The 11,146-nt window shown below is 37.2% G+C and overlaps 1 pseudogene; it reads left to right on the top strand.

Moving 5' to 3' along the window:
- Nucleotides 1–3,346: 3,346 nt before the first annotated feature.
- Nucleotides 3,347–6,003, top strand: LOC118729291 (annotated as a pseudogene).
- The last annotated feature ends 5,143 nt before the right edge of the window (nucleotides 6,004–11,146 follow it).

The raw sequence follows: 11,146 nt of genomic DNA, 5'->3' as shown, positions 1-11,146 counted from the left end.
GTTATAATACACAAACCTTGCTCCAGAAAACATAACCATTACAGCCTTAGGGAGGGGGAGAATGTATTTTTTAAGACAAATGATTTTCTTCCATAATTTCTCTTGTTGTTCCCTTAATTATTTTAGTGATCTATACTAAAAAATATATAATATGCTAATTAGACCGGATATCTTCTGGACATCCTTCTGGATGTCCTTCCTGACAAAGCCACAGTGGCTACAAGGGCTGAGATCCTGCAGCCATGGCAGCTGTGAGAGCGAGTCCAGTACCACAGTCCCTTTTGCAGAGGCCGCAGAAGAAGGTACTGCAGGAGAAGGCAGAAGGGAGAAGGCCGGTGCCACTGGGGAAGTGAGAAGTGGCAATTAGGCAGTTAGGGTGATCAGGCCAGCAGGGGAGAGCAGTTAGGGACATCAGGCAGGCAGGCAGGTGAGCGGTTAGGAGTCAGAGGTTCTGGATTACAAGAGGGATCCCAGATTGGAGAGGGTGCAGGCTGGGCTAAGGGACCCCCCTGCACAAATTTTGTGCACTAGGCCTCTATATAGCCAGCATTCTGGTTGCTGGGTATATATAGCCAGCAACCAGAATGCTGGAACGACCGTAACAACCTGTCACTATGTCGCTGTGATGCCCACTGAGGTCAGCCAACCCATCTTATTGGGGGATGGGTTGGCTGACCAACCACCCATGTTCCCTACCCCCGCTGGCCCTGCCTCCTTCAATCACCCCTCTCCCCACAAATCTCCATCAGGGTGGGCCAGCCAGACCCTATCCATGCATGAATTCATGCACTGGGCCACTAGCAATGTTATAAAATGCCTACTAAATCTTGAAGCTGGAAACTTTTGTAAATTTTTCATTAAAAATAGTAATTATAGGTTGGCTGACATAACTCAGTGGTTGATTCCCAGTCAGGACACATGCCCAGGTTGTGGACTGGATCCCCAGTAGGGGTCATGTAGGAGGTAGTCGATCAGTGATTCTTTCTTATCATTGGTGTTTCTATCCCTCTCTCCCTCTCTATGAAATTAATAAAAGCATATACAAAATAAAAAATAAAAATAAATACCTTAGAAAAATTGAAAGACACACCAATCATATTTTGTAGTGTCTTTAAGGTCAGGAAGCTAGTCTAATACCTCCTTCTCTCAACACTCAAATAAATATCCCTCTATGAAACTGAATATATGTTGAAATGTTTTTATTATTATTGTGTCATAATGGAATCACTCTTTTTCATTTAAAAATCATGAATCTTTCATAGTTATATTAGGTTCTCATAGTCTTTTCATTTTGAAATAAAAATGTTCAAATATTTATGAAGTATTTTTGCATACTATGATTGATTCATCCTTTCTTATTTGTTGACTTCTTAAACTGCTTATATAAACGTTGACCAAATAATAAAAGTTGGCAACTGTATCCATGCAAACACATTTTGGGTTAAGTGGAAATATAATGGCTTTCCTACAGAGTATGAAGAGGCATTCTTGTAGCTACCTGATTTTATAATTCTCACTCATGAATAATACCAGTTCAAATCAGAGAGAGTAATGCCTCTTCTATATGCACAGCCCTAGCAGTAAGAGGATCCAACTGAAAGATGCTCATTGAAGAGAGTATATTTTCCCACCCACTGTTTTGTTTTGGTGGATGTATGGAGCCTTTTATGCTTATAAAATAAATAACAGCTTAGAGTAATGGTCAGAGCTGCTGGAGGCTTTTTGATGTATTTTGAAACTTCCTCCTGCACAAATAGAATCTAATTGCTAAAGAATGTTTTTAAAAATTATTTTCCTATAGAGTTTTTACCACATGATTTTGGGTATTGTACAGAGGTAAAGCTTAAGGCCCCTCTGATGCAGCATATATTTTGTCATTTTAAGCCGATCAGAAAGGGAACATACCTATCAAAAAAATAATTTCCTATGGTTCTCAAATTAAATTCTGAAAACAAGTGAGGGTGTCTCTCCATTCTGGGAGATGAAATAAAACAGTTAAAGAGGAGAACTTTTTTACCCGAGATTTGTGCAGGGAGTTTTATGGCCTCCGTTAGGCATTCAATAAACATTATGAAGGGTTTTATGAATCAAACTTCTAGGACACTGAAAAACAAGCTGGTCTTTCTGAAGGCAGAATCAGCCTTGCTTTAAAACCACACAGCTCAGCTTTTGAATAAACACTATTGATCCTTTGACTTGGAATTGAATCAGATTTTACAGCCTTAATTCGGGGGTGCATACATCTCACTCCTAACTAGTACTTCTAGATGTATAGTTGGAACTATTTGTAGATTGCAGATCATGCATATTTATTTAGCCTTTGTTACTTTGCTTATAAGGAGCACATTTTAAAATACAAAGCAAAGTGTGTTAGGAAAGCCTGATCACAGTACCTTCCATGTTTGTGTCTGAGCTTAGTTTCTTTTCTTTATAACATAATCTTTAAGCTACTTCTGTGTACTACCTGAACATGAGTAACAGAAAATAGTTATTTCTTAATTCATGCCTGTGGGCATGAATTTATAAGGTTATGAATGAACTGTACAAGGTAAGTGATTGGCAAGTGCAGGGCTTCTCCTCCAATAAAATGTTTCACTGTTTTTCTTCTTGTGGTTTTAGTGTTGTTATTGTTTATTTTCTTAAAAGAAAATAAATAATATTGTTTATATTTTCACTTAGTCTGTAAGGAGTAGTTATTCCAGGAAATACACTTGAAAGTCGAGAAATCTCTTTAGACAAAAAAAGCCATCAGTTCATGATTATATTTTAGCCCATGACTGTCAATCATTAAAATTCATGTTATTATAGTTACTTCTAAACTCACAAAAAGAGCCCTTTGTGTGCAATGGCCTGAAAAAGCAATGTAATATGTAATTATGGTCCTTCTGAAAATGCTAATTACAGTATGAAGTTAAATATCCTTTCTCCCATGACTGGAACAGCCAGATGATTTCCCCCTATTTCACTTAGGGACACTTACTTTTGGCTTTTAGCAATGGACCCAAGTTAACTGAGAAGTTTAATAAACTTTATATAAATTCATACATATGTCGGGTGTGGCAACCAATCATATATTTTTAGTGTCTTATATATACTTCTCAAAAACTAATTTTCTAAGTAAAATCATAGTAGTATACAATAAGAAGTCAAATGGGGAGCAGAATTTTTAGAAGAGGATAAAAATAACAGCCGAACGGCAACTGCACAGTCTGAGCTGGCGTCCATGGTTCTCAAGTTATTTCCCTAAGTTGCCTTGGAGCTGCAGTCATCTCAACTCCCTCATCTCTGCCTCTCAGCTCACCTGGGCTCTGCCTCTCAGCTCACCTGGGCTCTGCCTCTTGGCTAAATCAGCAATGTGAGTGGCAACAACTTGGATGGGAAAGATGACTTTGATGAACAGTTGCGAATACAAAAATTGTGCAAAGACACCAAGGACAGAGACACCCAGAAAGGTCCAGGGAGTGAAACCATTTCTTTCCGGCAGCAGCCAGTTGAAACCCCTACGAGTGGGACCTGGAGAATAAAGCTTGGTTCTCCAAAAATCACTGAAAATTTCATTGATATATACCAGGCCAATTATGGCTTTTCTAATGATGATGGTACATCTAGCTCTACTGCAAATGTACTAGATGTTAGTACTGGGCCTGCAGAGGAACCTCCTCAAAGAAAAATTCCTTAATCCATTGATCCCCAGAAGAGGGGAGGGGGTGGGGAGAAAAAGGCAGAATCAGGATGGTTTCAAGTTGAAGAAGACAGAAATTCAAGTGTATTTGTGTCTGGTTTGTCTCCAATATTACACTGGATGAATTTATACCCAGTGTCCAAGTCTGGTGTTATGAAAGATCCTCAAACAGCAAAATCTAAGGTCAGGCTTTAAAAAGATAACCAAGGAAATTTTGAAGGAGATGGCTTTTGCTGTTATTTGAAGAAGGAATCTATGGATTTCACATTAAAACTTGGATGAAGATGAAATCAGAGGCTACGTGTCGAGGTGGCAAAGTTTCTTTTGAAGGAGGAATATGATGGCTCTAGGAAGAAGTGCTAGGACTGCAAGAAAAATCTGTTTCTGCAACAAAGCAGTTGGATTGGAGACCTGAGAGAATGGATAGACTATCCTGAATGCGCCATCATAAAAAATATGTTTCATTCTGTTTATTTTGAGGATAATCTATTGGTGCTGAATGAGAAGATCAGAGAAAGTCTTCGAGTGTTCAAAGTTTAGACAAATTAGAAAACTCTTTCTGTTTGAAAAAAACTCGGATGGTGTAGCCTCTGTGTCTTTCAGGAACCCAGAGAGAGTTGATTATTATATTCAAACCCAAGATGGATGGTGATTTGGTTGTCAAATCACTGCTCACATGTGGGATGGAACTACAGATTATCAGGCGGAAATCACAAGAGAAAGGGAGAAAAGGCTGAAAATATGAGAGTATTTCCTCAATATTCCTAAGGCCAATACAGGTATCTGGCATTCAAATTCCATCTGTGCTTCAGAAAGGGCAGGGCCTTCCAGAGTAAGGCATTTTTCAGAGCATCCTAACACATCGAAAACGAATGCTCAAGAAGCTACAACTCAAATGGAATCTGAAGAACCTGTAGATGAAAAGAAGTTTGCAAAAACAGAAGATGGAGAAGAACTTTGAGTGGCCTCATAAAGTGGCTGAAGAAGGCTGCCCCAAGCGAGGGCGTGGAGACCACCTTGAAATAGAGTCTGGAGAAGGCAGTCGCAAAAAAGAGTTGGAAGAGGATAGTCCTACAAGAATCTAAAGTGAATGGCCTAGAAGAGCAGCCAAAGAGAAGTGACTCAAAAATGATTTTGAAGAGACTGGCTTTGTAAAGGAGTCTGCAGAAGAGAACAACCCCCAACAAAGAGTCTGAAGAAGAGGAGTCAGAAAGAGAATCTGAAGAAGACTGCTTCTGAAAAGCTGCTGGAAGATGGCTCTGAAAAAGCTTTTGAAGAAAAAAAGAGTTTACTGTGACTGGCTCTGACAAGGAGTTTAATGAAAAAAATTCTTGAAAAAGAGAAGAAAATGACTGGAAAAAAATCAGAATTTGAAGATGACCGCTCTGAAAGCGTTTGATGAGGAAGGCTCTGAGAGAGTTTGACAAAGAACCAGATGAAAAGGAGGAGGAGAAGATACATATAAAAAGGTTTTGATGGTGAGTCTGATGAAAATAAGACAAAGCAGCCCTCCTCATGTGGTTCAGTGGTTGAGCCTCAGCTCAGGAATTGATCTCACTGGTTGTGGGCCTTGCAAGAGGCAGCTGATCAATGATTTTCTTCTCTCATTGATGTTTCTATCTCTCTACCCCTATCCCTCCCCATATCTCTCCAAAAATCAATAAAAACATTTTTTTTTTTAAAAACAGACAAAAAATATACAGATGAAAAGGGGCTTAAAGATGCTGATGAAAAAGAGGAAGAATGTGATGCAGATAAAAAGATGTTTGAATATTCAGATGAAAAGGAAGATAAATAGATGCAAAGGAAGATGAAGAAGGTATAGGTGAAGTTAGGGAGGGTGGGGTTAAAGGGGAGAGATCAACCAAAGGACTTGTATGCATGAATATGAGCCTAACCAATGGACACAGACAAGAGGGTGAGGGCATGAGTGAGGGAATGGGGGGGGGGCAGGATAAGGACACATATGTAACACCTTAATCAATAAAGAAATTAAAAAATGCTTAAGATAGTGCATTTTATGTTATATGTAGTTTACCACAATTAAAAACAAAAATTAAGATGTAAAAAAAAAGGTGTAGATGAAAACATGTTTGGAGATGAAGATTGTGGGAAGTTGTTTGATGATTCTAATGAGAAAGGGACTGTGAGTGGTTTGGGGAATATACAGAAAGAAGGGGCCCTGTCCACAGGCAACAGCTTTATCCTCAGTGGTGATGATGATGATGATGATGATATTTAATCCCTTAAACGTGCTTTTGAGGGAAATTCCTCCATCTACATTTTGCCTACTCTCCAGGGTAATTACTAGTAGTGCTAATGAACACTGCATAGTAATGGGATGCCATCAGATTCATGTATTGACTTTTTCATTGTTACCTTTACTTAATAATTTTAAATATACGTTAATTGGCTAGTCAGTTAAAGCTTTATAGTGTAATGCAAGTACATTGGATACTTGTCCTTTGTCAGATTTGTTAAATGCATGAGAAATATTTTTTAAAGTATTCTGATTGAAGTTTGTGATAGTCAAAAATAAAATAAGTTGCAAATATGAAGAAACTGAAAACTGAGTTAAATTGCATTTTAAATTCTTGCTATTTTTTTATTCCTACTAAGTTTAGTTTTCTATGGATTTGAAAAAATCCTATGGAAGCCTCCTTGCTTCCAACTTATATTAATACTTAGGTTCCTATTTCTCCTCTCTAAATCAGAACATGTTACTAAACTTTGAGGGTAAATAGCACTTTGGAGTTTTCCCCTACCTAGTCCTTGCCAGTTGCTTTTATTTGTTTTCCTTCTTATCTTCTTTCCATGAAAATTGACTATTGAATGTCTAGGAGTAAATTTCCTAAGGCCCATGAACAGCTTTCTTTTCTGAATATTTAAGAAAGGCGATCAAAATTCTACTCTGTGTGTTTGGCCCCTTTAGAAATTGATTGGAATTGTGAGACTTCTCACCAGAAAAGTGCAGGCAGTGCACAACTTTTTTTATACAGTTTTGGGAGGTTCATTGATCCCCTGGAGTTTAAGAATGTTTGCCGGTCATTGTTCATACTTCGATTTGATGTTCTTTTGTTTTTGTTCTAGTATGTTACCTAGTACTGTGCTAAATTGCTTATGCTTTCCAAATTAAATATTGATGAACTGACTTCTGATGCCACATTAAGAAGTTATTCTCATAGATTAGAAGCACTGAGATAAACTGCATTGATGCTTTTTCATTAAAAAATAATAATAATAGCCAAGTAATGATGGGAAGGACATATTTGTAAATCTAAGCTAAAATAACTACTGCATTTGGTCATCAAACTCACTTCCAAAGCAAAAGGGAACCAATAAAAGGAAGCAGAGTGATTCATCAGCAGAAGTCACTTTTTATCAACATTACACTGCCCAGGGAAATCTATTCCCACACTATTATTTTTTTTATTAGAACTGATAAATAAACTTGTAGGATTTATAATTTCTATAGGATTTGTTAAGATACAATTATGCAAACATTACTTATTTATTGAAAGAGCCATTGATTCCAGGTAAGTGAGCACAATAGGACTTAACAGGATGGTATCAGTCAAGTAATACTTGTTTTGTTAATGTAAGAAAATGGCATTCCTCATGGCCATTCTAGGGATTATAATTTTTATTTTAATGCTTTGGTTTCTCTTATACCCATCCCATCATTTCTGGTCATTTGAAATTTGTAAAATGAACAAGAAGATTTTGAAACCACATTAAATTTTATGTTCTTTTTATTGAAGCTGCTATGTGATCCAAACAAGGCAGATTCAACACCATTGAATGAATGAGTTAATTAACCAGTCTTATGCCTCAACTATTGTGTGTAGAGAACATATCAATAAGTTGAGAACAGAGTCAGTAAGAGCATCTAAATCAGGGTTGACATATATTTTCTGTAATGAGTTGAAGAGTAAATTTTTTCAACTCTGTGGTCTACTTAACTCACACTTTATTGCAAAAGTAGCCAATATGTAAACAAAAGGGTGTGGCTGTTTTCAAATAAAATTTTGTTTATAAAAACTGACAGTGGTTGGAATTGGCCTACTTGTCATATTTTACCAAGCCCTGATCTAAATAAACAGAATAGAAACACACTCATCTTTGCAATGCTATAAATAGTGGTGTTTGTTTGTTTGTCACATGGAGTTTGTTTGTTTGCCTAGGACTTATTTTCAAAAGGTTTAACCAGCTTGTGCTCCCCTGGAGTATCCTATAATTTCATAGTGATTGAGAGAACTGTTAAGAGAAATACAGTTGAAAAGTTCTTTAAGAACTCCTTCTCCAATCCCAGCCCATGGCAATATTTTCTTTCTGGGCATGATTAATGAAGTACAATCTTTAATGAGATCTATTTTTTATATTTTGCTATAAACTTCAGAAAGAATAAAAAGTTTCCTGATGTTTTCCCATACGACCACTTTGTTTCTCATAATTAGCTAATCTAATATTCTAATTAAGCCCCATGAGCTTAGCATTATGCCATTTTTTCCATAGAAAGTCTTATGACATTTAAAGGGCTGTTAGTATCATTAGGACATCAATACATAGAAATAAAAATATTACAAGAAAATATAGTGAAGAAAATAAGGATATAAATTATAATAAGAAAGTTAATAATTCCATGTGAGAAATCCACTTCACTGAGCAAATTAGTTTGTGGATCAAAAAAGCAACATCATATATAATCAATAAATACATTCAGACACGATGCACTGATTTATAGAAAAGCCAAGAACTAAAAGCTGCTAAGAAATGTTCTTATCCATCCTGACATTTGTTCAACAGAGTACAGTTTCTGCTTTACAGAAACAAAAAAGAGTGGGGGATTATTTAAGTTTGGTTATGGAAAAGTTAATAGTTACTTTTTCTTTCTTTTTTGTAAACATGGGGGTGTTTTTTGACTGGAAAATTCATACGTACTAGCCTTATAACTCTTCTTCTACTCAAGTCTTCCTGGAACCCACTCCACCAAAGTTATATTGTATATAATTTTTCTCTTCATTGTATTTTCTCTGGTGGTCTATGCTTCCCCATGATATGAACTCCATCTCTATGAAGCTGAATCCAAATTCTCTCCATTTTTAGCTTTCAACTTTTCCCTGAATTCCCAAATACAATTTTTAGCAGTTTATCTATATAATTACTTCAAACTTTCTCAAAAGATGTAAAGTTGCTTTTCCTGTCTTGATCCTTTAAGCTGGACCTACATACTCATCCTGGCTACTGGGACTCAATTACAATATTTTCCCTAGAAACTCCCCTTTTTACTCTTGGCTCACATGGACTTGCTCTTTCTCCTAGGACCTAGATTCCTGACTTTATACTCTAGATCTGACACCTTCATCTGATACTTTGGCACTCTACTTTGCAGTTGTGTACCCTGACTTCATGCATAATTTTGTGTACTTCATGCACTTCCTTCATTTTTTACTATACCACTGTCTCAATGACAGTCTCCCCTTCCCATTCCAATCCCAAGTACAACCCTAGAAGTGGAAAATTCTGACAATGATAGCTCCCATGTGTGGAATTCTGTTCCCCATCTTGGAATTCTCTTCAGAAAGTTTCTATTCAGCCGAAACTGGTTTGGCTCAGTGGACAGAGCCTCGGCCTGCTTCCCCCTTGCATGCACACTTTCCCTGCTGCCTCTGCCCCCCACCCCTCATCCTCCACCCCACGCTTTTTCTCCCACCAGCGTCACCCTTCTACCCCCCCGTCCCCCTCCGTGCATGGGTGATGTTGGGGGGGTCCCTCACCTGGGCCTGCAACCTCTCACAATCTGGGACCTGTCAGGGGATGTCTGACTGCTACAGGGATCGATCAGGCCTAAAACCACAGTCAGGCATCCCTCTCACAATCCAGGACTGCTGGCTCTTAACCAGTTGCCTGCCTGCTTGCCTGATCGCCCCTATCCACTCACCTGCCTGCTGATCACTCCTAACTGCTTCTAACTGCCTGCCTGATCACCCCTAATCATTCTGCCTACCTGATCACCCCTAACTGCCTCTGCCTCAGTCGCCGTTGCTGCAGCTTCGTCTGCAAGTACATCAGAATGACGTCTGGAAGGTTGTTTGGCTGTCTGGTCTAATTAGCATACTATGCTTTTATTATTATAGATGTCACCTAATAAAAAGTGTAGAAATTCAGAAGCAATTTCCAACCAAAGGGGATATAGTAAGAAAAACTAAACTAAACATAGAGGATTTAAATTGTTATTTCTCTTCAAGTAAGAGAGAAGTGAATTTCATAGATTATTTCCATCTGCTTTACAGAAGGAATTGTACCTGTTATCCTGAAACTATGTAAGATGCTATTCTAATGTGAATATGAAGTATATGTTGAATACTCCCATGCAATGAAAATTCAGACTGAATTATTAGTTGTCTTAAGGAATGACAGATATTCTCCTCTTTTCAATTCTATAAAATGAACTTTTTAAATAAAGAAATACTGGATGGATAAGACATTTGGTGCTACTAGAAACCCCAATAGAGTCCATGGTTTTGGATTCCCATACAACATAGGCCCTCTTTCCTTCTAATGGGTGATAGCTCACAGTGCATGAAGAGTGAAAAAGGATGTTATAGTCATTAAACATCTGGACTGAGAAACTTTGATAGAAGCAAAATAAGCAAAAACATGTGCATTTCCCAGCTGTGAGCATGTTAAATCAGTCTAACTTACATTTCTGATTTGTAGGGAAGCTAAGAATCTCCTTAATGTAAGCTCATGAATTGAATACTTTGTGTTGACACTACAAGTTCTTCTAGTTGTGTAGCAGAATATTTTATAAAATGTAAAAGTTTATGAAAAATTTAGGTTTTAATGATTTAAATTCATTTAGATTTCTCAGAACAAAAATTGTCAAACCTATTTGAAACCATGTATATGACCAAGTCTTATAATTTCCATGTATGCCAAATCTTTTAACATACTTTTTTTGGTTAATATCTATTCATATATGCATAATACACGGACAGAGAAAATGGTGTGGTGAAGGCCTGGGGTAGGGTGGGAACTGGATGAAGGGGGAAATGGGCAAATATAGGGGACATCTGTAATTCCCTCAACAATAAATATAAAGAAATAATACTTATTTTTAAGGAATTTGTATAGTTAAAATTTTCAGAAAAGTCAAAGTGTATATGAATAGTAGAATGAAATAGTAAAATGCATAAATATTATTACCATTCTTTAAGAGGAAAATATGCTAAAATAGGACATTGGGATACTTCCCCATAAATCTCTGAACCCTTCAAAATTTATTAAAGTCATATTGAAATAAAACAGAAATATGCAGGTCTAGCTTAATACCAACATGCCTGAACATATCTTCTAAATAATATGTGTTCAGAGCTCCCCTCTAAGATAGTATGGTATAGCCATTCCTCAGAAAAAGGGTAGGAGTATTAGGATTTGACAACCAGGCATTTTCCCAGGTAG

Source organism: Pipistrellus kuhlii, unplaced genomic scaffold (assembly GCF_014108245.1).
Source record: "Pipistrellus kuhlii isolate mPipKuh1 unplaced genomic scaffold, mPipKuh1.p scaffold_m20_p_3, whole genome shotgun sequence".
NCBI lineage: Eukaryota > Metazoa > Chordata > Mammalia > Chiroptera > Vespertilionidae > Pipistrellus > Pipistrellus kuhlii.
This window is presented reverse-complemented; position numbering and strand designations above follow the sequence as displayed.